Here is a 26,676-nt window from a genome sequence, read left to right as displayed (position 1 = left end):
TAGGAGGTTTGGATTTGACATTTGATGAGACTCAGACACAATGTGGAACAATTGATGTCGTGACTGCAAGATTTTGCAAAATAAAATGTTGGTATTGCATACTATTGTCTGCAAGCAAGTTCTCAGAAAATATATTCTAGGTCACATCAGACTCTTTTAATGCCATTCAGAAGATGGAAAAATACTCTTATGCTTCCTAACTGATCTCTTACCTAAAAGAAAAATGGACTGAAGCAGTTTCAAGAGATCCACTTGCTCTATTTCCTACCAACTTCTATAGGGAAATAACATTTTCATTTTACCATAAACCTTGGGGCCTTAGCCAACAGAGATGCCCAAGTGTTCAGCTATGAATTACAGATGTCTTCTCAGTTTCCCTAAGCAAATCTGACTCAGAGAAAGATGAGTTTATGTGATCCACACTTGTGAAAAAATACATCTAAATCATTCCTTCTTAATGGGTTGTATAATTCAATGATAATCTGTATTAGGGCACCTTATTCAAAGAAGTTTGAGCCAACATCACTCAAACATGAGCAAATAAACTGCCACTGGACAGACAGGGAACTTTGTCATCATTAATATTTTTTGAACATTTGGTCTGTGCAGAATTGATTAATATGTTTTCTTAATGGAAAATATAAAGCAGACATAATTCTTGCTTCAAGTAATAAAACAACTCATTTGAGTCCATGGGAGACACCCAGAAAACATTCCAAGGAAACATTTAACTATCTGATAATTGATATAATAGAATAAAAATGACGAAGAGAGAGCTAGATGGAATTAATGGGAAAAAAAAGACTGGAAGATGGGAGGTTTACATTAGATTTTCTAGAAGGTAGGGAGTAGCTATATATTTGGGAGTATTTGAAGAGATACATGCTTTTTTGTGAGTGGCAGAGGCTGTTCATAAATGAGGACCAGAAAACAGTATCTTGTGGCATGACTGAAGAATATTTCATTTTACACTATCTAAAATATCAGCAAAGTGAATAGGACATCTCTTTAAGAAGTGATGTCTAACAATAATGGCTGTAGCAGGTTTTTTTTTTTTTTTTCTTTAGTGAAAAGTATGTCTAAATGCCCCAAATATTACATGGGACATATTCAGAGTAAAAAGATTTTTTTTTTTCTTTTCTGGAGTTAAAATTTAACAGGGCATCCTGTATTTTCATTGACTAAATGCGGGAACTCTTTGTAGAAGTATCTAAGATGAAGTCTGCTTTTTATTTTTAAGAGAGGGATTAGCATGTGTGAAAGATACGCCTGTCAACACCATATAGCACTTTTCTGTGCCAGGTCTTATTGTGAGCACTTTGCACATTTTTTGACTCATTTAATCCTTATAAAAACAACATTACTACTTTATCCTCCTTTTTTCCAGAGTGAGAGACTGAGGCACAGAGATATTAAATAATCATCTGAGTGGATAAGCCAACAACGGGCAGAGGCAGGATTTGAACCCAGGCAGTCTGGCTTTAGAAGCTGTGCCCTTCACGACCCTGTAATTTTGCCAGGCAGAGTTTACTGGCCACGCAGGGTTGGAGGAAAACACTTCATCATGGCTCTTTTAGCAGAGTTTAACTATTGCCTCAACCCTTCAAACCAAGCGCACAGTCCCTGGAAAAAAGTAGCTTCTCATCTTGAGGAGAGCTCCAGATATCCCTGCCGGCAGTTGGCTACAGCTGACTGGTTCCTCACCTTCCCATACCTTCCACGCACATCCTCCAAACTCACCTGAGTGCCATTAATGGTCCTCCTTGACTGGCTTCTAATAGTCATTTTCTGGTTCTATCGCATGACAAGGAAGCAGCATCACAGTACACCGTACAAACATCTGCCCAGACTCCTGCCAGGTGATATCCTGGCAACATAGTAAGTGAGAGGGCCCCCTGGGAGCTGAGTAAGGGATATGCCATCCACAAGGATAATTTATTGCCAGGGTCTCAGACACTCCTGAGGCCAAAAGCCAATTCCTTTTGCACTCTTTTATATCTGTCTACATTTGTACCCAAGATTGAGGAGAGCTCCTGATATATTTTCAAATACGAGCAAATAGGATACAAATCTAAGAGACACATCCCTAGAATTCCAGAGAGAAAAAACTGGGAGATATCACTGAAGGGGGGCTCTTCACTGAATTGATGGCCCTAATCTGTACACCATAAACAAAAGCAAATCATAGATATGAATGGTTAGCATATTTAAAAATGGTGGGTCCTTGTATTGACTTACTTTGGCTTTTTATACTACACTATCAATTTGTGAAGTGTTCAAGCATTTTACTTCTCATAAGACATTTATTTTGGTGAAGTGATATAAAACCCTTCGTCCCTTCCTAGTAGGAGCTGAGGAATAAGCCTGTTTGTAATGACTCTTACATGAGACTTGTATTGAATAGTTTTCTATTGTAATCAGACATTACATGAAATTAGAAACAATAGGGGAGCAAAATCAATCAGCCATGGCAGAGGGATTGAGATAATAATGACTCATTTGCCTGGGTTGCTTTAGAAAATTAATAACAACAGAGGTAATTACTAACCTGGGAAAGCCAGACTCTTGATCATTCTTTAACACTTTAAACAGGAAGTACACAGAAACCCATCGCTGCAAGGCACCTGCCTGTTTGCTGCAATCAACAATGAACTGGCTCAGGGGGCTCAAAACTCACATCTTCCAGATTACTGGTTCTCCACTGCAGGTGCCCTTGACCCCAGTGGGACACATGGCAATGGCAGGGGGCATTTCTGACTGTTCCAACTTGGGGCATGGGTGCTTCTGGCATCAAAGGGTAGAAACCAGAGGTGGCGCCACATATTCTACAATGCATAGGAGAGTCCCCGGATGCAGTGACCCACCCCCAATATGAACAGTGCCAAGGCTCATAATTCAAGGCCCTCGGCCCTGCCTCAGAGTTGCCAGCTGTCCAGAGACAAGAGTTCACAAGGCAGGTCATGACAGCACCCAAAAAAAAGAGCAGCGATGATTGGTCCAAGAAGAATGGCTTATCTCCTGCTTCCTTTGGTTGAGGTCTCTATTCTGCACAAAAGGCTGGCAAATCCCTCTGTTTTTCTTCTAGCTCTATCTGCTCTCCAGTGAAGAGGCATATATCACAGTCTCCTGGCTGCAGGCTCTAAGAGATCAGACGACTCAATGCATCAGAGAAAGGGCTCCTCTGGACACAGCTGGCTAACAGGATGCTCACTGGCAATATTTACAGCTGCCTCTTTTCTCTGAGTCCCCAGCCCTTGGTGGTTTGGAAATGCCTTGGTCTTTACTATTCAAAATATTTAAGGAGCCAGCTTCCAAGGGGTGAAAGGTATAGGTACGTGTGAAAAGACCAGATGGCTGGAGAGATAGGCTGAGCACGTCTGCATCTCATGCCCGAAGATGGAACGCTTAGGCCGCAAGTAATTATATGCGCACACTGCCTTACGCTGTGCAAAGCTAACAGTGATTGCTTTGCAGTGTAACCAAAACAAGACAACCAACTACTTACCGAGCCCACCATTAGGTCCACAAGGCCTTGAAGATGGCTTTTCCTTGCTAACTTCCTTCTGTTAAACATAGGCTCCCATTCCACAGAACCAGAAAGCTTTATTTTTGCTATAATAGAAAAAGTCAAGTTAAGGTAAAATATTTGCCAAATAAGTGATATTAGGAATAATCAAAGAGCAAATGCAGTTTAATTTGTAATGTGACTATCTTCTTTGCCCGCCATCCACGGTCTTCCTATTGGCCTTCCAGTCACCTACAGCATCTGGATCCCCAGACCAGACCCCACTGAGACTGACAGTGAATCTCCCTGTAAGGTCGGAGACCTGCCCAGTCCTCTCTCACCTTCAATCGTAATGGACCTACTCTTTGCTAAGGTGGCATTAGCACTGGAGTTTTCTGGTGAGACAGAAAGGTACATGGTTAATTGTGGGGATGTCTGGCCCCATGGCAGTTTTCTCAGGGGATGAGGCTAGCTTAGCATGCCTCTGATCATGCCATTTGGAAGGCTTACTTAGCCACCATGAAACCTTTCAAAATCAGGCAACTATTGCAACTCCTTCACCTCAAGTGATACAGACATTATATTTTATTGCCCAGGAAGGCTCCCCATGTCCTTAGATTTTTTTTTTCCAGCGATATCATGTAATCTCAGCCTCCATCACTCAACAGGCACCTTTCCAGCTTCCTAAATATTACACTCATTTTACGAGAAGCATAGAATTTTCAGAGATGCCTAGATCCATCCTCCCATTTTATAGATAAGGAAACTAAAGGCCAGTGCCTTGTCCACTGTTACTTTGTAGATGGTTACTCTTCAAGATAGTTGCTGCTTCTCTTTGTGGAGTGATTTTATTTTTTCACCCCTTTGCCATCAGATGTGGCCACCTTTTGTTGGCCAAAGAAACATGAAAATTTCAGGCTACTTTCAAGCAGGAATTTTAAGAGCCATCATGTGATTCTGCCATGGGCTCTTTCTATGCAAAAAGTAATGTCCTGGGTAGGGACTGTTCCCTCAGCCTGGGTTCTAGATCAGGGACGAATCAAGGCAGAGCCATAGTCAACTTGGAGAAACGAAGATGAGAATTGTAATCGTAAGCCACCACTTGAGGTCATCTGTTACTGCAGTATCATACAGCCTACAATGACAGATGTAGTCACCAAGCCGTTAATAACTGAGCTGGTTAGTCCTTATTTCTACACCAGATGTTTTCAAACATACCGCACTGAACAAAACATAGTTCAGCTATAATGAGCTACAAAAGGAATAACCTCCAACATTTGAGCAGAAAGACCATGGTTTTTGATATTTTTAGTTAGTTTCCCAAAACAAATTAGAAAGGCTTTGGGGATTACCCACAGCATGGATCAGCTGTATCTATGGCAATCATTAAGGGCAGATGCCTCTGCAAAGCATGGCCCCAAAGTTTACACTTTCCATAAACTTCTATTTCAGACTCTGCAGAAGGGAAAGTCTCCTCTTAAACAGTAGCCAACATAATGTTATTTAAAGTAAAAATAAACCCCAAACACAACAAAAATTCCTGAACTTCAGAGGACATCAAACAAAAAATAAGACAGAATGACAGAAAGTCAGAAAGGAAGGGAAAAGAAAAGATTAAACCCCTCAGACGTTGTGCAGAATTGTAAACATCATTTAGGTGTATAAATTTACCTCATTATTTTCTAGTTAACGAGTTTTCAAATAAGCTAAGAACATTCTGGTGATGTCTTTACTTAACACTGTAATTTCACAAACTGTCAAGAATGAGGAACTCCACTGGGGTAAATGAAGATATGCTTGAATTTTCTTAATTGCCACCTTGCTAAGGCTTCGAGCTCATTGTTTAGCAGTGTGACAAATGGTTCTAAGCACTGTCAGGCAGTCACAGGGGAGACTGGGTTGTTATACAATGTGCCTGTCTCATTATTGTGTTGCTGACAGCCCACAGGCAGAGAAAGCAAACAACACTTGCTTCAGGAGCAGAGTTTCAGGGCCCAGTGTGGCAGTGACTGACAAACCAGAGGAGCTCTCACTAGTGCTAGGATGTTAGCTCTTCCCCAGTCTGATCCTCCTCCCTGGGAGAAGGATTGGCTTGAGGAGAGAAACTAGGTCTCTGCGTCAGCCACTAACACAGTACCTGGCACACAGTGTGTTCTCAATAAACGCTTGTTGAACAGATGGATGGACCGATGGATGGGCAGATGGACGGTTGGGTGGACAGACACCAGATGGATGGATGGACATCTCTCCCACCCAGGCTTATCAGCACCTTCCTTTCTCCTGTCTACTTGCCAGAAACAAGACTGAATAAACTTAATCATATGATAACTGAGTGTTCCAGGTCTTCACTCTGAGATGGGGTCTTGCTACCCCCAGCCTACACAGACCACCTCCCCCTCACCGGTACAGTCACATTCTTGTACCCATTTCTCTGACCCACCAGTTCAGAACTTCTCTGAGGGATGAGCTTGCTGCTCAGTCAACTTTCAGTCCTTTCTGATCTTTGCAAAGCATATTGCTCTCAGCAGGTGTTCTATACATTTTAATTTTTCAAATATTATTTTGTATTCTTAACGTGTTGTGTCTCAGAAGTGTTTGCTACTTAGAAGAGAGATAGGATGAGAATAGAAAATGCTGAACACAAAGGAATGAGCCGCTGGAAGAGGGTTTCAGATACGAAGATAAGAGAAATACTTCTTTGAATCTTACTGCCTAAAAGAGTGGTCTCAAGTCCTGGTCCACAGGCTGGCTTTGGTGTATGGCATGTATTCTCAGTGGAGATATTATCATGCCCAAGAAGGGAAAATTGGTTCCTGAGGATCCAAAAAATTCTTAAGTATTACAATGGTTTATGACCCTCCAAAGGGCCACAATACATACACAGTACTTTTGTGATATTAAAATTTCATGGGAGTGTATGGGGAAAAATGTCTAAAAAATATAAAATGAAAACAAGGTTAAAGAACACTAGCTTATGAGGATATTTTTGCCAGCTCAAAGAAAAATGGGTTGTGCATGTTATTGTTTAAATACATATATAAGTCCATATAGTGTAGATAAGATATAAATAGTTCGTGCAATTTTTCTAATAGGACTTTTTGAGAAAAAAATGTGACTTTGAGGTCTTTCTTAACAAATTAAGCATTTGGTAACTCTGTTGGTATCCCTATTTTTAAAAAGTACCTCTGGTCATTAAAATCCAAAAGTCTGGGAACCACTATTTTGAACCATGGACAACTCAATTATTGGGTAAAATGAGTCTTTTGAAATATTAAACAAGACAAGAGCTTATGAAGGAATTACCTGAGTCCCAGAAAGAACTTCAGAAAGATATCACATTTCTATAAGATCCAGGCAGGGGTGGAGTTAATCATGCTTTTTAGCTCAAGCTAAATGATCATTGATTATCTGGGCTGTCTGCTTGATTCACTAAGTCTACCCACGCCTATGTCTCTCACCCTCAACAGTTAGTGTGTTAATGTGTGCATTCTATTTGATGTATTATTGTAGAATGTGTATTGTTCTATGTGCGCTTTTAATTTATGCACATGGCACGGTTACATATCCTATCCTGTTTCTTCCTCCGTTTTTACGATTTTGTAAAGATTCTATTACTTCCTCTGCTATATAACCCTCCTGAATGTGTGCCCACCTGACTTACCCACCACTGTTCTAGAAATGCACACCCAGGTTGCCTTTGACTCCTCAGTAATTCAAATATTCTGGGAAGGAAATTGCTCTCAGGTGCCCCCTCCTCTGGGATCTGGGCCAGTTTCCAGGGATGCATTCCAGATGGGGACTTTCTAGATTCATTCTGAAGATGAGTGAATTACTTTGAAAACTTTTTTAGTATTGGTGGCCATAACCCTATGTTTCCTATTGTTTAACAGTGTTTTAGAGATGTATTGCCTTTGATTAGGATATATTTTCATACACTGTTGAATTCAGTTAGCTAACATATTTTTATACTTCTATTCATAAATGAAATGTGCCTATAATTTCTATAATTTTTTTCCTACTCTTGTCTTTATATTTGAAGTTAAGAATGCAAGCTGAATAGCTTTTTCTTTTTAAAAAATTTTTTTTCTTAAACAACTTGCATAGCAAGGAATCAACTCTTCCTTCAAAGTATGATAGGCCTACTTATAAAGACATCTGGACCCTGAATTTTTACCAGATAGGTAAAGATTTCTGGATAAGATTACCCAGAAGGGTAATCTTTGACTGTCATCTAAAAATAGTTATTGGACAATTCAAGACATCTGTTTCTCCTTACTCTAATTTTCTGGGAATTCACCCTATTTTTGTCATATTTACAACATCAGCAGCTAGTACTTGCTGATAGCCCTCAGTATTTTCATAAATGTCTCTTGTATCTGTGGTATTTCTTTTTATATTTCTTTTTATTTTCTGTGTTTCTAAACTACTTTCTTGAGCCATAATTTACATAGCATAAAATTTACTTGTTTAAATACACTTGTTTTAAGTGTAAATTCAGTGACTTTGTAGTAGTACATTTAGCGTTGTGCAACTATCGTTATAGTCCGGTGGCAAAACCTTTCCGTCACCCACAAGATCCCACCTTTGAGGGCTGGGGCCAGTTATTCCGTGTTCTTAGCCCCAGACATCCACAAATCTACTTTCTGCCTTTATAGATTTGCCTTTTCTGGACTGGATTTTGTTCTTGTTTCTCTCCATTCGCCTTTTCAAAGAAAAGCTTTTAATTTTGCTAATCGTTGCTATTTCTTTATTTCACTGATTTTCAAAGAGTTCTCAGTCCATCCGTCAGTGACAGCTAAGAACTGTAAGAGCAGGACTCGTGAATGAGACTGGCCCATTATTCCTCTGATTATCATTTAGGCTTTGTCTGGGCACAGAGTCCACTGAGCCTCTTTTCTTTGGAAACAGGGCTCATTTGTCAACAGAGACTTGAACTTTCTCTGGGCAGTTTGCCCCAAATCCTTGTTTCTCCCCTATGTCAGAGGGCTGGCGTCTGTGAGGCCAAACTCTGAAATTCTTGGTGGAGACAAAAGATCCTGAGTTTTCTGGTCTAGACACCCAAGCCCTTACACAGGTCTGGGATCTCTATATTTAAATTTATAACATCAGGAGTTATCATGTGCTTAAAAAAAAAAAAAAAGGAAGAACAAAATATCAAGTGGCTGGTCAATGCCCAAGGATGGAAGTGCTTTCTGACCAAACCAATTTCTGATCACTAAAGAACCAGAAGACTGCCAACATTGTCCCTCAGCAGAAAAAACAAAGGACATTTAAAGGACTAGAAGATATTTTGAAATCCTGTGTTTGTTTCACTTTGCAAACATGTGCCCACAATTGCCCCCTTTTCCACACTCCATACAATGATTACTGATTGGGCCTTACAGAAATTTCCCTCATCTTCTTCATGGATCTGCTCCCTTACCAATCACTGGGAAAGGGCAGGGAGTTAATATTCATCATGTAGAGTAGACCAAGCACTTTATGGAATTTTCTCTAAATATTCACCGTTGTCCTTTGAGGTTAGTACTATTATCATTCTAATTTTAGAAATGAGGCAATGGGGAGAGGCAAGGTAACTTGACCAGGTCTCTTATTCACCAGTCACTTAGTGAATTCCTAGGGTCCCAAAGATGGTGTCAGAGCCTGAATGAAAACTAACATCTGTCTCACTGCAAGCCTCATGCCTTCCCACCCCACTAAGATGTGTCTGCACTAAGTTGGAAGGGACTTTGGAGTTCATCTAGTGAAATACTTTCAACATCCCCCAAGGGGCATGAGACAAATGCCTAGATGCAGAGTAGTTATTAATTAAAAGTCAGCACTGCGGGCATCTTCTTGATAGTTCTAAGACTTGGAATCATCTGCTCTGTCTACTGTGGTCCATATATGGGCCTCTGGGATTGAGCTGCTCCAGGATTTAATGAGAAAATGCCAAGACTGGGTTTAATTTACCTGAAGGCTGCCTCCACCCCAACTTCACAACACAGAGAAGCATATTTCAGCACAAGCTGGAGAACATTAAGAGTGTCTTAAATCCTTCTAAAGCCTCTTCAATTGGATTTTGTGCTTCAGGGGAGAGCCCCCAGACAATTAAAATAACCTGGTTACTTGGAAGATAAGTCTTTGTTCAGGTAATGATCTGAGACACCCTCCTGACTGTTTACATTTTTCAAATTCTTGACCAATCCTTTCTCTTCCCCTATGGAGCTTTCCCAAATTTCTCCAAACTCCAGGCCTGAAATCTGAATTTATAGCCCATGTTGCTTTTCCCATTTATTTACTAACAAACTGAGCCTGGCAATATGATGTCACCAACATTGTGTGTATGCCTACTGGGTGAAAGGGGCAGATATAGAGTTGGGGTGCTGGAACACTGCTACATAATGAAAGCCCCTATCTTTATCTCTGTTTATCTTTACCCCCCTGGTTGGGAACGTGTTTCTTCCTTAAGTGTCATTATATTGATATCACAAGAAAACTAATTTACTCTCTTTCCCTTGGAATGTTTTTCTATCTGACTCACTTTTTATCATTGATGAGCCATCATTAAATTCAGCTTCAGAAAGGCCTTCCTTATTTTTGAGTTACAAGACCCTCTGTGATACTTTCATGGTCCCTCTAAATACGACACCATGGGTCAGATAACATTTTTTCCCCTTAATTAATATTTTATTCATTCATTTGACAGAAAGAGAGAGAGAGAGAGAGCACAAGTAGGCAGAGTGGCAGAGGGAGAGGGATAAGTAGGCTCCCTGCTGAGCAGAGAGCCTGGTGTGGGGCATGACCTGAGCCGAAGACAGATGGTTAATCAACTGAGCCACCTAGGTGTCCCCAGATAATATATTCTATAAAATACCTGTAAATATATATAGTATATTCTATAAAATACTGTAAATATTTCCAGTCATGTAGTCCACATATGGCCTCTGTTACAACTACTCAATTCTGCCATTGTAGCTCAAAAATGGCCAAGGGTGTGTCAGGGTTTCAATAAAACTTTATTAACACTAAAACTTGAATTTCATATCATTTTCATATGTCACAGAATATTATTCTTCTTTTGATTTTTTATCCTGGCCATTAAAAACCATTCTTAGCTGTAAACTACAGAAAGAGGTGGTGGGCTGGAAATTCTTATTTATTTTACTTTTTTTTTTAAGATTTTATTTACTTATTTTAGAGGGAGAGGGAGAGAGAGCACGTGAACAGGGAAAGAGGCAGAGGGAGAGGAAGATACTCTCAAGCCAACTCTGTGCTGAGCATGAAGCTCTACACAGGGCTTGATCTCATGACCTTGAGAGCATGACCTGAGCCAAAACCAAGAGTAGGAGGTTCAACCCACCAAGATGTGCTGGTGGCCCTGTTTACTTGACTTTTTAATCTCATTGCATTAAAAACTCCCTTGGGAAACCTTCCATCTTAGCCAACGTAGGACCTAACAGGATGACTGACTTGTATGGTAGAGTTGAAGCTTTACCACACCTAACAACGTATCGGTAGTCACCTTTCCTCCCCCACCGTGGTCCTCATGTGGCCAGTGGGCAGGACCATCACAGTGTTTAATGAGAAAGTGCTTTAGTTTAATTTAAGTAACACAAGGTTTCTTTGCCCTCCACCACACACAGACAGAAAAGCACACTGTCAATACAAGCCTGAGAACATTAAATGGGCTTTAAATCCTTTACAATATTTTCCAATTGGTCTGTGAACTCAAGAGAAGGCCCAGCCACTACTATAAATTACATCCCTCTCACCTACTATGTCTTAGTTCAATATCTCTGTTTACCTGGTAAAACTTCCCTGCTTGTTAAAGGTCTTTTGAGGCTTGGACAATTTCTTTTTCTTCTCCTTCATAAAGCTTCCTCAAGCCTGTGAGTTTTTGTGTAAACTGTACTTCCTGCCAGGAATGTTCTCCTTTGTGGCTCATCCTTTCTCATTTTTTTTTAGGTCTCAGAGATTGTACCATATTCTCAGATGGCCTTTCTCTGTCCACTTCAACAGCACAGCCCCTCATCGCCATTCTGTATCTTACTACTGGTCTTTTCCCTTGCTAACACTATTCTGATTTATAACTCCTTCCCTATTTACAGATTTGTTTTTTATCTCCACAGTCTAACACAGTAACTGACATATAGTAGGTGCTCAATAAATACTTGTTGAATGACCAAACAAGAACTTGGTGTTCTAAGGCATACCACCTATATTTAAATCTCAGAAACCCACTTCCTAAACTTTCCCAGGCAATTAAGTTGCTAAGCTTTGTTGTTTTTTAATCAGTAAAATGCAAATGACCTACTTTAAAATATTGTAAGTATAAAATGAGAATAGCACATGTAAAGTGCTTAGCACAGTGGCTGGTACACAGTAAGAAGACAATTGGCAATATTTATCTATCTACTGTCTCTATCACTTCTATAATATCTATCAATCATCTATCATCCATCCATCATTTATCATCAATTGTTACTGTCACCATCCATCTATCCATTATCTATACCATCTCTGTCTATATATCAATCATCTATCATCCATCATCTATCACATCTATCAGTCTCTATCATCTATATCAATTATCTATTTATCCATCATCTAGCTATCTATCCATTATCCATCTCTATCTACATATCTTAGCCATCTATCATCCATCTATTGATTCATACATCTATTATCTTTCTATCATCTACCTATTATCTATCTATCTATCTATCTATCCATCTATCTACCATCTAGCATCTCCATCATCTACCAATCATGCATCTATCAATCATCATTGTTATCATTATAGTCTCTCAAATGTATGAATTTATATCAGAGCTAATTCAACTGATGGTTTTAAATCTGTTTTTCTGTCTTTGGCTACACCATGCTGAAGACCCCTAACACTGCTTTATTCTGCTAAAAAGGAGAATAAACAATCTAAATTGTCAGAGAGAGGATTTCTCATATTTTCAGTTTCTCATCATGTAATTGCCTTTGTATTACATGCATGCATGTTAGTGTATCCACCCCTGGATGATTCGTTCGGTGCTAACACTGAATTCTGAGCCACCACACTTCCCACAGATTACTTATACAACACAAGCAATATCAATAGTTAGTCATGTCCTATCTTGTGGATGTGGCAATTTGAAAACAGTCGCTTATTATATTTTTAAATCTCTGCTTCAGCTTTCAGCACTAGGAGGTCTCCATCAAGCCTAGATTTTATGCTAATGAAAGCAAGGCTGTCTTGTCCAAAACACAGAAAGGTACAAGGAGTTAATTGTTGCAATTATCCACAGAGTGGATTTGGACTGTGAATCCCTGAAAGGATGGATTGTTAATTGCTGTTAAATGGTGATTAGATTTCACTCTTCATGTTTTCAAGATGAACTGAAGTTTACCAGACCTCAAATAATGATCTGCATTAAACTAAAGGGCAGGGAGGACATCATAGGAGTTTGATAAACACACACACACACACACACACACACACGCATAAATTCAGAATTTGTTTGAAAATTTTTTCATTCTTGCTTTACAAGACACAAATGGTAGGATGTATTTTACTAGATCATACTTTTTGCTGTTCCAAATAATTGGTCAAAAAGAGAAAATCAAAGCCTTTTGAAAATTGCAGATTTGAACTGCAGAAATTATAGGTAGAATTTGGATATTAATGCCATGTGGTAACACGTTTAGTGGTTGTTTTGTTTTGAAGATTTTATTTATTTATTTGACAGAGAGAAATCACAAGTAGACAGAGAGGCAGGCAGAGAGAGAGAGAGGGAAGCAGGCTTCCTGCTGAGCAGAGAGCCCGATGCGGGACTCGATCCCAGGACTCTGAGATCATGACCTGAGCTGAAGGCAGCGGCTTAACCCACTAAGCCACCCAGGCACCCTAGTGGTTGTTTTGAATTGACATAGTACTCTTCTCTTTGAAGGGTTTAGTATGGCTTTCCAAACTTTCCATAGTTGGCAGCAATTATAGTGCTATATTAAAGCAACATTTTATTTATTTGTTTATATGTTCAGTTAGTCAACATATAATACATCATAAGTTTTTGTTGTAGCATTCAACGATTCATTAGTTGTGTATAACACCCAGTGTTCATCTCAACATGAAAGCAACAATCTAAAAAAAATTTTTTTTTAATCCCATTGTCTTTACATGGCTTTGTTCTGCTTTTGTCTTTCTTTGGTTTTACTACACATTGCATGTGCATTCTGAGGGCAGGCATGGGATCCTGACATAGCTCCAACTTCCACTGCCCCATCACAGTATCTAGTACAAATGTGACTGAATTAATGATACCTGAACTATTAAATACCTGAATAGCTGAGTATCAAACAGCAGTGTAAATTTAAGTGTGCTACTAAACCTAAGAATTATTATCCCATAGCATTAGTATCTTAAGAGTCCTAGAAGTCTTTAGAGTCCAAAGAGTGGTAGGTCTTCTTCTTGAAATTTTCTTCTCAACAATATTCAGATATGGGTCTGGCTTCTGAGAACTTAAAACATGCATGGAACATGCAACCCCTAGGATTCATGTCTGACTTAACTTTCTTGGTGTTGCCTTTTTATCCCTTAATATGAATTAAAATGACACAAAACAGATTTGGAGATGTCTGTTTCCAAGTAACCCCTCTAAAGAAAAATGAACGCTTGCAAGGATGATGCTTTAAAGCACTGTGCACACACAAAAAATCAAATGAAAGGGAAACATCCTCCATTACCTGCAATGAAATGGGATTCTAGGTATAACTTGAACCTACCTGTATCTGAGCATTTTTCCACGATTACTAGTATCTGGCCAAGAGGTTTGCATTTTGCAAGAGGAATTTTGTAGTAGGCTAAATAATGTCCCCTAAAATATCGGTCCTAATTCCTGTAAAATCTAAATATTACCTCATATGGAAAAAGGATCTTTGGAGATGTGATCAAGTTAAGGACCTTGACATGGGGATATTATCCTGGATGGTCTAAGTAGGTCTTAAATGCAGTCTTAAGTATCCTTATAAGAGTGGTGCAGAGGGAGACTTTAGAGAGACAGAAGAAGTGGGCATAATAGCACTATGAAGGCAGATGATGCGATCACAAGCCAAAGAATTCTGGCAGCCACAAGAAACCAGAAGAAGCAAGATCAAATCCTTCCCTAGAGCCTCTAGAGGGAGCACTGCCCTGCCGACACCCTGATTTTATCCCCCTAAAACTGATTTCAGACTTCTGGCCTCCAGAACTCTAAGATAATACATTTCTGACTTTGGAAGTTACCAAATGTGCTGCAGTCTATTAAAACAGCCACAGAAAACTAATACAAACATAGAATTTTGTTTTTATTCAGACTAGAATCTGATACAGTCTATGAATTCTTATTACTACATACTACTACTGCATGAGGGCTTAGAAATGCTCATTCTAAGGCCCAATTTTGGAATCAGAATTTGCAATTTAACAAGATCATGAGGTAATTCATATACACCTTCAAGTTTGAGAATCGCTGCTCTAAATGACTCTGCAGCCTTTTGGTGAGATCCTACTTCTCACTTGGAGGATCTGAGGTCACACTTTGCTGGAGGGTATGTGTTTTATTAGCAGGCTGGTGAGAGTCTTATGAAGGCAGACAATGAGGCTAGATTCCCTCTCTCAGCTAGAATCTCAACACATCTGAGCAGGAAGGAATGCTCCAACCTTCTTGGAGCTAGATCAGCAAGGACTTCAGGAGTAAGATGGTGTTTGAATACTTAAAAATGATTCTAATATCTACATGAGAAGATCATACATTTTTCATTTAATCTAACAATTAAGAGGAAGAGATTTGTGAGAGCCAGAGCCATCCCTGGAGAAATGAGCTTCTCATAGCAGGATAGGTGACACAGTGATAGGGATATAGCAGGGACATAAGCTTTAATGTGATTAGAGTGACCAAGTGACCTTTACCATCTCTTTCAGCAAAGAACTTGTACTTCTATGATTCTTGAACATCATCAAAAATCGTATTTACACTTTTAGCAACAGTTTTTTTTAACAAAGTAAAAGGGTTGAATTACAGCATCTACAGTGAAGGAAGGACTCATTAAACAGTTTGGATGGGTTCCAAAAGCTGTGCAAGACCATTTCCTGACCTATAGAAGAATTCAGCAGAGGAAATTTACCTGTCAACTCCTACTTTAATAGGCAACAGCAAAATGCTGGAGTCAACAACACCATCTATAAATGTGTATGGCAGCTAATTTTTAATTGGCACTTTCTCTTGCACCTGCCATAGGAGTTTCGCACATTTATCAACATATTGAAAGTGCTTACTTGGTATTTGAAATCTTGTTCCTTTCACACGTGATCAACACTACTCAAATTAGTGTCCCTCTGAACACTTGCAAATATCTGAAGAAAAGAAATGATCATTTTACACTTTGCTGGTTGGAGGCGATCTCAGGTTATAGTTATATAACTATAACTATATAGTATATAGTAATAGTATATAGTTATATAACTATATATATAGTCATAGTTCCAATTCTTTCTTTCTTTCTAAAAATGAAGAAAACTTCAAGTTAGAAGACTGATACCTATGCTTTCTGCTTCAACTGTCAGAGTACTAGAAGTTCCCAGGATGATAGGACATCCTAGCAGAGATATGGGACAGACACTGAGAATGGCTGGGGAGAAGAGAAGAAGAGCTCAAAGCAAGAATATGAGTTGCCTAAATTGGACTGAATAGTGTTCTCCCCAATCTGATGTCTACCTGGGATGTCCCAATGTGACTCTTTTCCTTACTTGGATATAGGTCTTTAACATGTAATTATTTAAGACAAAGTCATCCTGGGTTAAGTGGGTCTTAAATCCAGTAACTGTTGTTCTTATTAGAAAGCCATATGGGACCTAGATACACACAGAAAGGAGGACGTCATGCGAGAATGGAGGTAGAAATCAGAATAATTCAGCTTTAAGACAAAGACGCCAAGGATTTCTAGCAACCACCAATCTTCCAGCAGATGGAAGAGACAAGGAAGTCTCCTCCCCGAGAGCGTTCAGAGGAAGCACTGCCCTGCTGACACCCTGGTTTCAGACTTCTGGTCTCTACAATACATTTGGTGAGATAATAAACTTCTGCTGTTTTAAGCCACTCTTTCTGTAGTAATCTGTTATGGCAGCTGTAGGAAAGTAGTAAATGTCCATCCTAACTTATAATGAAAAATGATGATGGCAACGCTGGCAGCTTACTTTGACCAGATACTATGCGTCAAGCACTATGCTAAGTTCTTAAGATGGACTGTTCTACTTACTCCCCTTCACAATCCTTGGAGATATGTTTAATTATCTTCATTCTATACAGACTTGTCCAAGGAAACATAGCAAGTGACTGAGCCAGGGTTAGATTTTTTAAAAATTCAAAATAGGGTTCATACACTTCACCACCATGTTCAACTGTCTTCTGATAATGATGATGAAGAGCATTATCCCAAACTCATAGCTCTCACAGCCAAGAGTGCCCTCTTGCTGCTTCACGCTCTTTTCCTACTCCTTAAAGGCAAATTTAGAACTTTCAAGGAAATGACCAAGTACCTCATCAGCAGAAGGAAAATAAAAAACTTTACAGCAGGGAATTCCTGCAATTAACTGTTAGGCCTCATGGTAAATACTTGTAGTCAATGTTATCTTACTGGTTAGGACTCAATTGCTCTGATTGGTCTTAGTAAAGAGGGAAGAGATAGAGACAAAAACACAGGAAAATTGTTTTTTTTTTTTCAGCTGGGAGCATGTTTAAAGGCATCCTTGAGGGAGCTGAGTCATATATTCAGTCAAGGTTGCCTTTAAACATGCTTCCAGCTGAAAAAACTATCCAATGTTCATTATATTTGTGCTTCCATCCATGTATTCTTTTGTTGACCCATTTGTTCATCCACCCATCCACCCACCAACCAAGCATCCATCCATCCATCCACCACTCACCCATTTAATAATTAGGAAGCACCTGCTAAGGATGGTTACTGAGGATATGAGGCTAAATGGCAATTTCTCCAGCCTGCAGATCTCAGTAACACATGATATTCACAATTCAGTTTATCATTTAAGAGTTTCCAGAAATAGAATGGTAGGAAAACACAAGTGGAGATCCATCTGAAGGTGGGGTGGACTGTCAAAACTGTTCCAACTACAATACCTTTTAAATCTGGGCTCCAGTACACACATTTCCCTTTTACTTAGTTTTCTGAAATCAGGTGACCAGTTTCAGGAAAATATAGTTATTGCCAGAACTACCCTTACCCCACCTAAATAAGCAAGTAAGAAAGTAAGTGAGTAAATATCATGGGCTCTATCTGTCAGACATCATCATAAAACTAGTTTTCTTGTTTTGTTTTTGACTAAGTTGCCATGTATGCATTTTTAAATGGGGTCTGTTTCATGTAATATAAATTAAAAAACACTGAGAAGTGTTGTTTCAGAGGAAAATGTCTTCATATGGTTATATTCAGCAATGCAGTTATCTTTCACTGTTCTGTTTCCATTTTCTTCCAAATGCACAGTGATATAATTATACTGAGTGTCAGTAGAGGGAATGGCTAAGAACTTGGCCTCAGATTGGGACTCAGACCTAGAATGGCTTCCTTTGATAACTGTAGGTGAAATTCTTAAAGTTTGTATGCCTCAGTTTCCTTAATTATAAAGTGGTATTGATGAAAGTACTAGGTCTAATGGTGGCTCTAATATTAAATAAGTTTGGTTTAAATATTAAATAAGTTTATACATGTAAGCATTTAACTCATGATTAAAATGGCCCAGAGTCCCTCCTGCTCTAACATTTGTTAATTTGCTAGCCACAGCAAGGGAGTACCTCTGAGATATAAACCAGTTGCGGCATCCACTGTCTGAACTTCTTTTGTGCCATGATTAATTTATATTTATACAAATAGTGTACTTCAGTGCCCCTGCCTGTCTGAGATGTTTCTGTGACAAACACCATTGAGTAGAAAAAGCCCTTTTCTGAAAGAGCTCACAGGATAGGCTTTGAGTGGTGGCTCTTTTAATTACTGTTCGTGGGGCCCCAAGCAGCTTATTGATTCATCCAGCTGGAAGACATTTCCACAATGATCTGGTATTAACATCTTCTCTACAGATGAAAACACTAAGATCCAAAGAAACTCAGGTATAGTCAGGGTCCCACGGTTAATTTGTGACAGAACTCAGTCACTTAACAGTAAGTCTTTCTCCTCTTAACACAGCCTAGAAATGTTTCACCATTGAAATCTAGTTTCCTTTACTCTGGGGTCACATTGGATTCAAATCCTCACGTTGTCACTTACTAGGCATTTAATAAGACAGGGTGAATGACTTATCCTTTCTGTGCCTTAGTCCTCAACTATAAAATGGGGAAACAACACCTATCTTGTTGTGATTTTGTACAGATTAAATAATAGAACCCGGTGAGAATAATTTGCATAATACCTGGCATTATATTAAAGATTTGAATTATACAATCTATCTTCATATACTTAAAACATGATTACTTAATATTTCAAAACAGATCTTAACTTCATTGACCATTTATTCATTCATTATCCAAATATTTTGAATACCTACTATCTGCTAAGCACTGTTCTTTGCTTTGGGAGATATAAGTAACAAAATATCCTGAACTCCCTTATATTCTACTAGGATTAGAGAAACCATAATAAATAAATACATAAATTATGTATGTGTTAGAAGGTGTTAAGTGCTATAGAGCAAAGTGAAACTGAGAAGGGGATAAGGAGTATGGTAGGAATTAAAAGAGTTGAGCAAAATCATTAACATTTTAAGTAGGGTGACCAAGGAAGGTGATGTCAGGAATACTTTAAAAGAGGAGTGAATTAGCCATGTAGATACCAGGGTGAAGGGTGTTGAAGCAAAGAGAAAAAAGCAAATACGAAGGCCCTGAGGCAGTAGTGTGCCTGGTGTATCAGTGCAATAGCAAGGAATCCATGGTGGCTGGAAGTGAGTGAGTGTCCAAGAGAGAAGTAGGCCATGAGATCAGAGAGTAAACAAGCCAGGCCATCAGTTCCTTATAAACCATTATAGGGACCTCAGTTTTTCACATTTCAAAAATTATGAAGCTGTTGGGTGGTTTTAAGCAGAGGGGTACATAATATGACTCGTAGTTTAGTTGACTGCGAACCACATAATGTAAATGCTGCTGTGTTGAAAATAGACTACAGGAGTCAAGAGTGGGAGCAGAGACACCATTTTGGAAGTATGATACGGGCAATGTTACATGTTGGCCAAAAGAACTTTGTCTCCGCCATGGTGCACAGTGGAAGGCCAGTCCCTCTGTACCAGTCCCTCTGTACCACATGAAGCCATATACCTAATTTTGGATGATGGAAGGAGAGTGGAAAAGATATACGCTTCTTCTATGGCCAGACCCTGAAAGGTCCCAGGCTTTTATATGCTATGTCTCTCTTCCACCTGCAGGGCTGGAAGATAAAAACTCTTGAAAAGTAGATATGTGATGGCAGCACCATAGATCCCCAAGTCATCTCTTAGTGGGGAGCTACCCAAGGGTACCCTGAGACCTGCATCAAAAAATGAGGTGAGTAAGAAAGGAACTTTTACTATGCAAGGCCACTGAGAATTGGGAAGTTTGTTTACAGCATCGAGAGGGATTCAGCCTCACAAAGACAGGAGCCTTGTGAAATAAACAGGATGAGATCATAATGACTTGGATCTGGGGGTGAGTGCTGGAGGTTAGGAAAAGTGGCTGGAAACTAGATGTATTTTGAAGGTAGCATGCACCAGATTTTCTGGAAGACTCAGGAAGACATGGGAGAAAAAGAAAGATGATACCAAGAATTTCAGCCCAAACAATGAGAAGTATGGAGTTGTCACTAGTGGAGACAGGAGAGACCACAGGAGGAAGAGGTCTGCATGTGAGGGGGTGTGAGGCAGGCAAGAGCAGGAGTTCAGCTCTGGACATACAAGGTTTGAGGTGATTAGGAGGCAGGTAGGTGGAGATGCTGAGTAGTTAATCCATGCAACGATACTCAGTGGTGCTGTAGCCAGCTTGTATTGGATGTGAGAACCAATTACATAATTTTCAGGAATTTTATAAACCATTTATTAAACTATTGATAGCTTAGAATCAGCAATGATGGGAATATTTCCATCACAGAAAGTAACAAATGCTCAAGTCAGGGCTTCCCCCCACCCATCTCCCTGAGAGCTGGTATTAAACATTCACATATTCCATTAAGTCTAAGAGTTGAGGGGAGAGATTGCGTTTACAAATGAGATTATATGATTTCTTCCTCTCCCGTCAAGACATTTTGGAATGTATCTCAAGTGCCAAATGTATTTTTTATTTAATGCTGGATTTTTCTGTTATGTTCTATTAGTCAATGCTATTTTTAGATGATTAGTATATATACAGTCCCACTTATACAGTTCATTCTGTGTTGACAGCTGTCACACACTGAAAATTTTAAGTATTTTACTTCTATTGCCCAGTGTATTAAAAAACATAAAAATTAAATAACCTCATAATCTTAAATCTCAGAGCATGCTAACATACCTTTTCTGAAATTCCCCATATTCATAATATCCCAAATACTCCCATCTAAACAAGGAGTCAACAACCCACCGAGTATAACCAACTCATCTAATCTCAGCTTCTCCATCTGTAAAATAAGGATTATATTTTCCTTGTCTACAGTACCAGGTAACTATGAAGGTCAAATGACATATGTACATAAAAATGTACAAATTGTAAGGGCCTATTCAGCCAGAGCAGCCCCACCCCGGTTGAACTGCCATTTTGCTGTAAAGCTTAAATTGACCTTGCCCCCCACACCACCCCAGGGGAACTTATTTAAAAAGCAAGTCTGGGAAACCAGTCCCAGGTAACAAAGTCCAAATACAAGGGTGGGTCAGGCCCCCTAGAGGTATTCAATCAGTGGGGGCGCATACTGTCTCCTAGCTACTAAGGAGTATGGGCCCCGCCCCTTGGACACATTTTGGGTGCCAATTCTGAACTAGGTGATAGGCTGGTTCAAATGTCTACTAGGGTAAATTATAATTCAATTGGTCACTTAGCATCACTGTGGAGTTTCCTGTGTTACAATCTCACTGACCACCTGTGTGTGACCAGGCCCAACCACATGGCCTTCGCTCTACAAAAGTTAGTCTGGAAAGCAGGGAGGGGTCGTCCTCTCTGTAGGGGCGGCCCCGACCGGTCTGTTTGACAGTCGGTCTGATTCCTGATGCTTGGCGAGAAATAAAGCTTTGCTTGACCTTCGCTTTGTATCAGTCTCGCTCCTTTAATCACGGACCCATTATTGGGGGACCCAATTTTGGGGGGACCCAACAATATGTCATGAAAGTGCTTTGACAATTGTAAATAAAAACAACAAATATTTACACATCAAAAATAAAATGGCAGGCAGTCTCTACACTGACTGTGATGTCCACAAGCTTCATTAATGCATTTTTCTCGATGAGAAGATACCACTCAGAGCCAATCAAGCTGATATAGTCTTGCTTTTCTAGAACTGCATAATATAATAACACATTATGGAAATTAATCTAAAAGGACTCCATGCCACCTTACATTTATCATGTGCAAGAAGAGTGTAAGAAAATGCCTTCTTATTATCTGACTTCATTACCTTCTTCACTTTAACGTTGCCTCCTTCCTGGAAAGGAATCTGACTTTTCATCATCTATAAAGATGGATTACTATTTTGTGGTATCAGATTTTTGCGTTTAGCTTTTAAACAATGTTTGTTGCAGAAGGTGCTTCTCTCAGTATTTTAATTCAAACTGAGTTAAACTACCAAGAGAAAAAAAATAGTGACCTAAAATAATCTAGTCAAATTAGTCAGTATGTTTATGATATGCAGCAAATAAAATTAATTCTTCTGTCACTGACTCTGTTATAGGGTTGCCTAACTATACAGTCTCAATAAATGGGATCTCCAATAATATTTCAGGCTTTTATATTTTTTATTTAAAATGACAAATTAGAGCATTAACAAATGGAAACACTTATTTGAATACATCAATATAACTTAAATGGAAATATTTATAACTATAAAAGGCCATAGGTGATTTTTACATTTAAATGTCTCTCAATGCACTTAACCTTGTATGCATCTTAGTATCTTTGTTTCTGCTGCTGAAGCTTCGAGAGAGGGATTAAACCAAACACAGAGGACTTGTGGCATATGAGGGAGGAATTATTGTCTACTATTTGCTGCCATATTTGCATGGAACTACCTCAGGCAACTTAAACTTTAATCGCTCCATGGGATTGGAAAGCAAAGGGTAGATGACTGGAACAATAGATAATCAATTCTGAGATATTTATACTCCAGTAGTTTAATGGCTATATCCTCCTATTAAAGCTTGTGGTGTGTATGTAGGCCATTAATAGGGAAAAGGAATGATTTTTGGTGATTCTATTTAGGACCAATTTCAAAGGAGGAGAGTCTCACTAATGTAGTGAAACCTGATGCAAAAACCAAAAGGTGAAGTGCCTGAAGGGGCCTTTTCTCATTCAACTTTTCTTTTTTCCGCAGTATCTTGATAACCCAGATGGAAGGGAGATCAACTGAATGGTGTATGACAATGAGTAAATTAGCCACAGTGACTACACTAAATGACAGAGAAGTAACAGGACATCAGGCAGGTGGAAGGAGGGACTAATTAACGGGGGGGGGGGGATATAATGGGCACACATACTGTAGGTTACAAACATTGATTAAAATTGCCGAAGTGTCACACACCCATTTTATACAGTGATACATTCTGCATCCTCTTTACCTTAAGGGTCTCTAGGCCCTAGTTACTGCTCCTGTGACCAGCTTTGAAAGGGTACAGCTGATTGCATCTTACCTCACACCTGCCTCCTACACCTCCAGCCTCCTTCTGGGAAGGAGCCATCTAAGGATCTGTGCCTTGATGGTGTGTGTGTGTGTGTGTGTGTGAGAGAGAGAGAGAGAGAGAGAGAGAGAGAGAAAGAGAGAGAGAGACTTGGAAGTGCAGGAGGATGACTGTCCCATGCAACAAGCCCTTGAAAATGGAAATTGACATGAATGTACTAATACACCTCCTTCCCTGGTGGTCCTGGCCACCTACTCTCTTGCTTTCTCTACACCTACTCCTTTTATGGGACCCCAGGCTGAGATTACCTCTCTTGTCTGACACTTTCATTTCACGTTTCCAGTCCCCTGAAAAAAACACCAACCACCAAAGTGTATCACGTATATAGAAAAGACCTGGAATTTTGATGTGATAAACATTCTGATGTAACTGTCCCCAAAATCCCAATTCAGTACCAGACTGCCTTTAGGAAATGAGAGGGCACGTGACTTTCCTAAATTTCTGCAGTTAGTAAGTGGACATCACATTTTAACCCACCTTCTCTGAGTCTAATCCATACGCCCTGACCCTCGGATCCCCTGTACTATGCGGATGGATTCAGATTCATTTAACAAAATAAATGGTTAAAATAATAAATATCTTTATTCTGAAAAAAATCCTTTGGTGGGATATAAAAGGGGTCTTTCGACAAATGAAGGGCTGTTATTTAGAGGCTGTGGACTCATCACATATAATTACATGATAAAAATTAAGTTGAACAAGCAGAACAACAACAGCGTAACAACTACAGCCATAATAAATTAAAAACTTACGTATGCCGATCATTGTGCTAAGTGCTTTATAAAAATCCTCACTTGTGTACACAACATCCATATAAAATGCTTACTGCTTTGAATTCTATGTTAAAGACTAGAAAAGTGCCACTAGGTTATATTGAGCTGTTTGGTTAAGGCGAGTCAAGGAAGGGGTGGAGCTAATCTGGTCAGTGCAACATCTGTATCTTTGTCACTATGCTAAACCGGTAACACAGAGGGGCAGCTGGCAGATCAGAGTTAGGAAGAATATTTAACAATCAGGGGTTTGAAGAGGTATGACTGCCCCCACAGTGGTGAATTCTCCATTAGTAGAGATTTGACAGCTGACTTGTAGGGTATGGTATGGCTGGTCCTCCTAAGATGAGACAGAGCAGACACAACATCATCAGCTCCACTAATTCCTCCCTGTAGGTGGGTTTGGAAGGCAGGAAGCAGTTTGAGTATGATGCCAGGGAACCAAAGTGAGAAAGGCTAGCATCCAGAAGACATTCCACAGAGGACTGAGAGGCTTGGGCTGGGGTTGGGACTGGAGTGAGCTCAGATTTGTTGAAATGGAACTTGGCAATGGAAATGCTTAATTAAGAAAGGATCCTAAGGTGTAGCTGTTGACTGAGAAAAGCTAAGAGAAGAAATGAGAGAACTAATCGACTCAACACAAATCTTACCCCTTAATGAGACCTCAAATAGAGTTGGTCATACCAAGTCTCTAGACTGGCCTAGATGTTCACATAGGGAGCTATGATAGGCAGGGGTCTATCATACCTAGCTAAGAGTTGGGCTTCATGACCAAAATTCCTTCAAGCTCAAATCCAATTACTTTAGGAAGCCTAGTAAGGGCTATACTACTGGAAGAAGCTACTATAAGACGTAACCATTTTTCATGGTAACCCAAGAAGTTGACAATACTGTCCGAGATTAGTTAGCAGTTGATTATCAATGAAATGTTTCATAATGCATTGCTAGTCAGCTTTGGGAATAAAGAAAAATGTTGGCTCCTGTTTGAATCACATAAGACTTTTGACTCCATTCAAATCCTCTTAATGGATGCATTTAGGATAATCCCTTTAATTCCTCCCTCAGCGCTTCTCCAATCCGTGAATACATGCAACACCCATTAACAATCCTGAACAGTCATTTGTGCATAGATACAGAGAAATGAGCCTGGCAGCACTGACAATAGTAGGCACAAACTGGCATGAGACAAGATGACTCATGAAGAGCAGGCACATTTGGAAGGAAGGAAATCACAGTGCATGTAGTCCTATAGTCACCAAGAATTCCTTATCTTTTTTTAAGGCAAGCTTCTCTTGTCTTTTCTCAATTATGCTTCATGTGCACTTATCTCCAAATTTAATTGAATTGGTTGCTTCACAGATGGGCTTAAAGGATATTTTAGTTTCTAAGTACCAGAGACAAAAGGATGACTGGTATTCATTCTCGAATTAGAAGCCATTAGGAAGAGGGAGTTTTAGCAAGTTTTTGAGAATTTAACTACCTTTGAAGGGAAGTAGGATGTTTCCCAAACACCAAGTCCTTGGTAAGGGGAATAGGAAGGACGCTGGAGCCCGACTATGGATCCAGTCTGTCTGAGGCTGAAGAAAGGAGAGTTACTTGCCAACCAAGGCTATGCCTCTCAGTCTTGGGGGTGAGAGGTTCATGTATGAGGAAAGGAAAGTGGTCTCTTGGAAGGTGAAGTGAGGTGAGAAGATCTGGAAAGAAATGGGGGAGGTATAAGTTGGGGGTAGGGAGGTAGGGGGTGGGGACTGTACTGGGAAGAGGTAAAGCCAGCTCATTTCTTTCCTACCTTAATGCCCTGGACACACAATTAATTGTGTTTAAATTAATACTTATACTAACTCCAACAGTAACCCCTACCTCAATCCCAAACCAAATACTAACTTAATGGAAGACCGCATACCTGGGAGTCCAAATCCTGAAAGCTCTTAAATAAAACAACTGTGCTTAAATGATATTTAGATCAGTATTTATCTGTAAAATTATGCTATAAAATAACTGTTAAAAAACAAAATTCAACTGAATAAATTTTAAAGATCTTATTGGCTTTACCAATGATCCATGAATCAGACGGCATCTGATCTAGCAGACAGAAAGGACTCCCAAGAGCTATACAAAATGACAGACTTTTATAGGCAGGAGGGAGCAGAACAAGGAAATTGATATCAAAGAGTAGACTGTTTCAGACAAGGTCACCTTCCTTTGGGGGTCAGCAGGGTCTATCAGGCAGATTACTTCACTAGTGCTGACCAAGTAATTCCAGATTCCAGATTGACTGGTTTAAGTTTCCACTCCTGGGAGAGGCTGAAATGGTAATTAAGTTAGGTATTTAGTCTGTTTGACAATGTGAGTTCAGCACAACTGACTCCACGATGGGCCTGTTGATGCTCTTTTTTTTTTTTTTTTTTTAAGATTTTTGGGGCATGGTGGGTGGCTTAGTTGGTTAAGTGTCTGCCTTCAGCTCAGGTCAAGGTCTCAGGGTCCTCAGATGGAGCCACATGGGG

General features: G+C 39.6%; 1 long non-coding RNA gene across 1 annotated transcript in view; it reads right to left on the bottom strand.

Moving 5' to 3' along the window:
• Positions 1–26,676, bottom strand: part of LOC122910629 — a 154,985-nt gene that overhangs the window by 37,238 nt on the left and 91,071 nt on the right. Inside the window, exon 3 of the long non-coding RNA XR_006385257.1 lies at positions 3,506–3,612. This is a non-coding gene — a long non-coding RNA (uncharacterized LOC122910629). The remainder of the gene's footprint in view (positions 1–3,505; positions 3,613–26,676) is intronic.

The sequence above is a fragment of the Neovison vison genome, chromosome 6 (genome assembly GCF_020171115.1).
Source record: "Neovison vison isolate M4711 chromosome 6, ASM_NN_V1, whole genome shotgun sequence".
NCBI lineage: Eukaryota > Metazoa > Chordata > Mammalia > Carnivora > Mustelidae > Neogale > Neogale vison.
The sequence above is the reverse complement of the archived record's forward strand: the minus strand, read 5'-3'. Positions and strand labels throughout refer to the sequence as shown.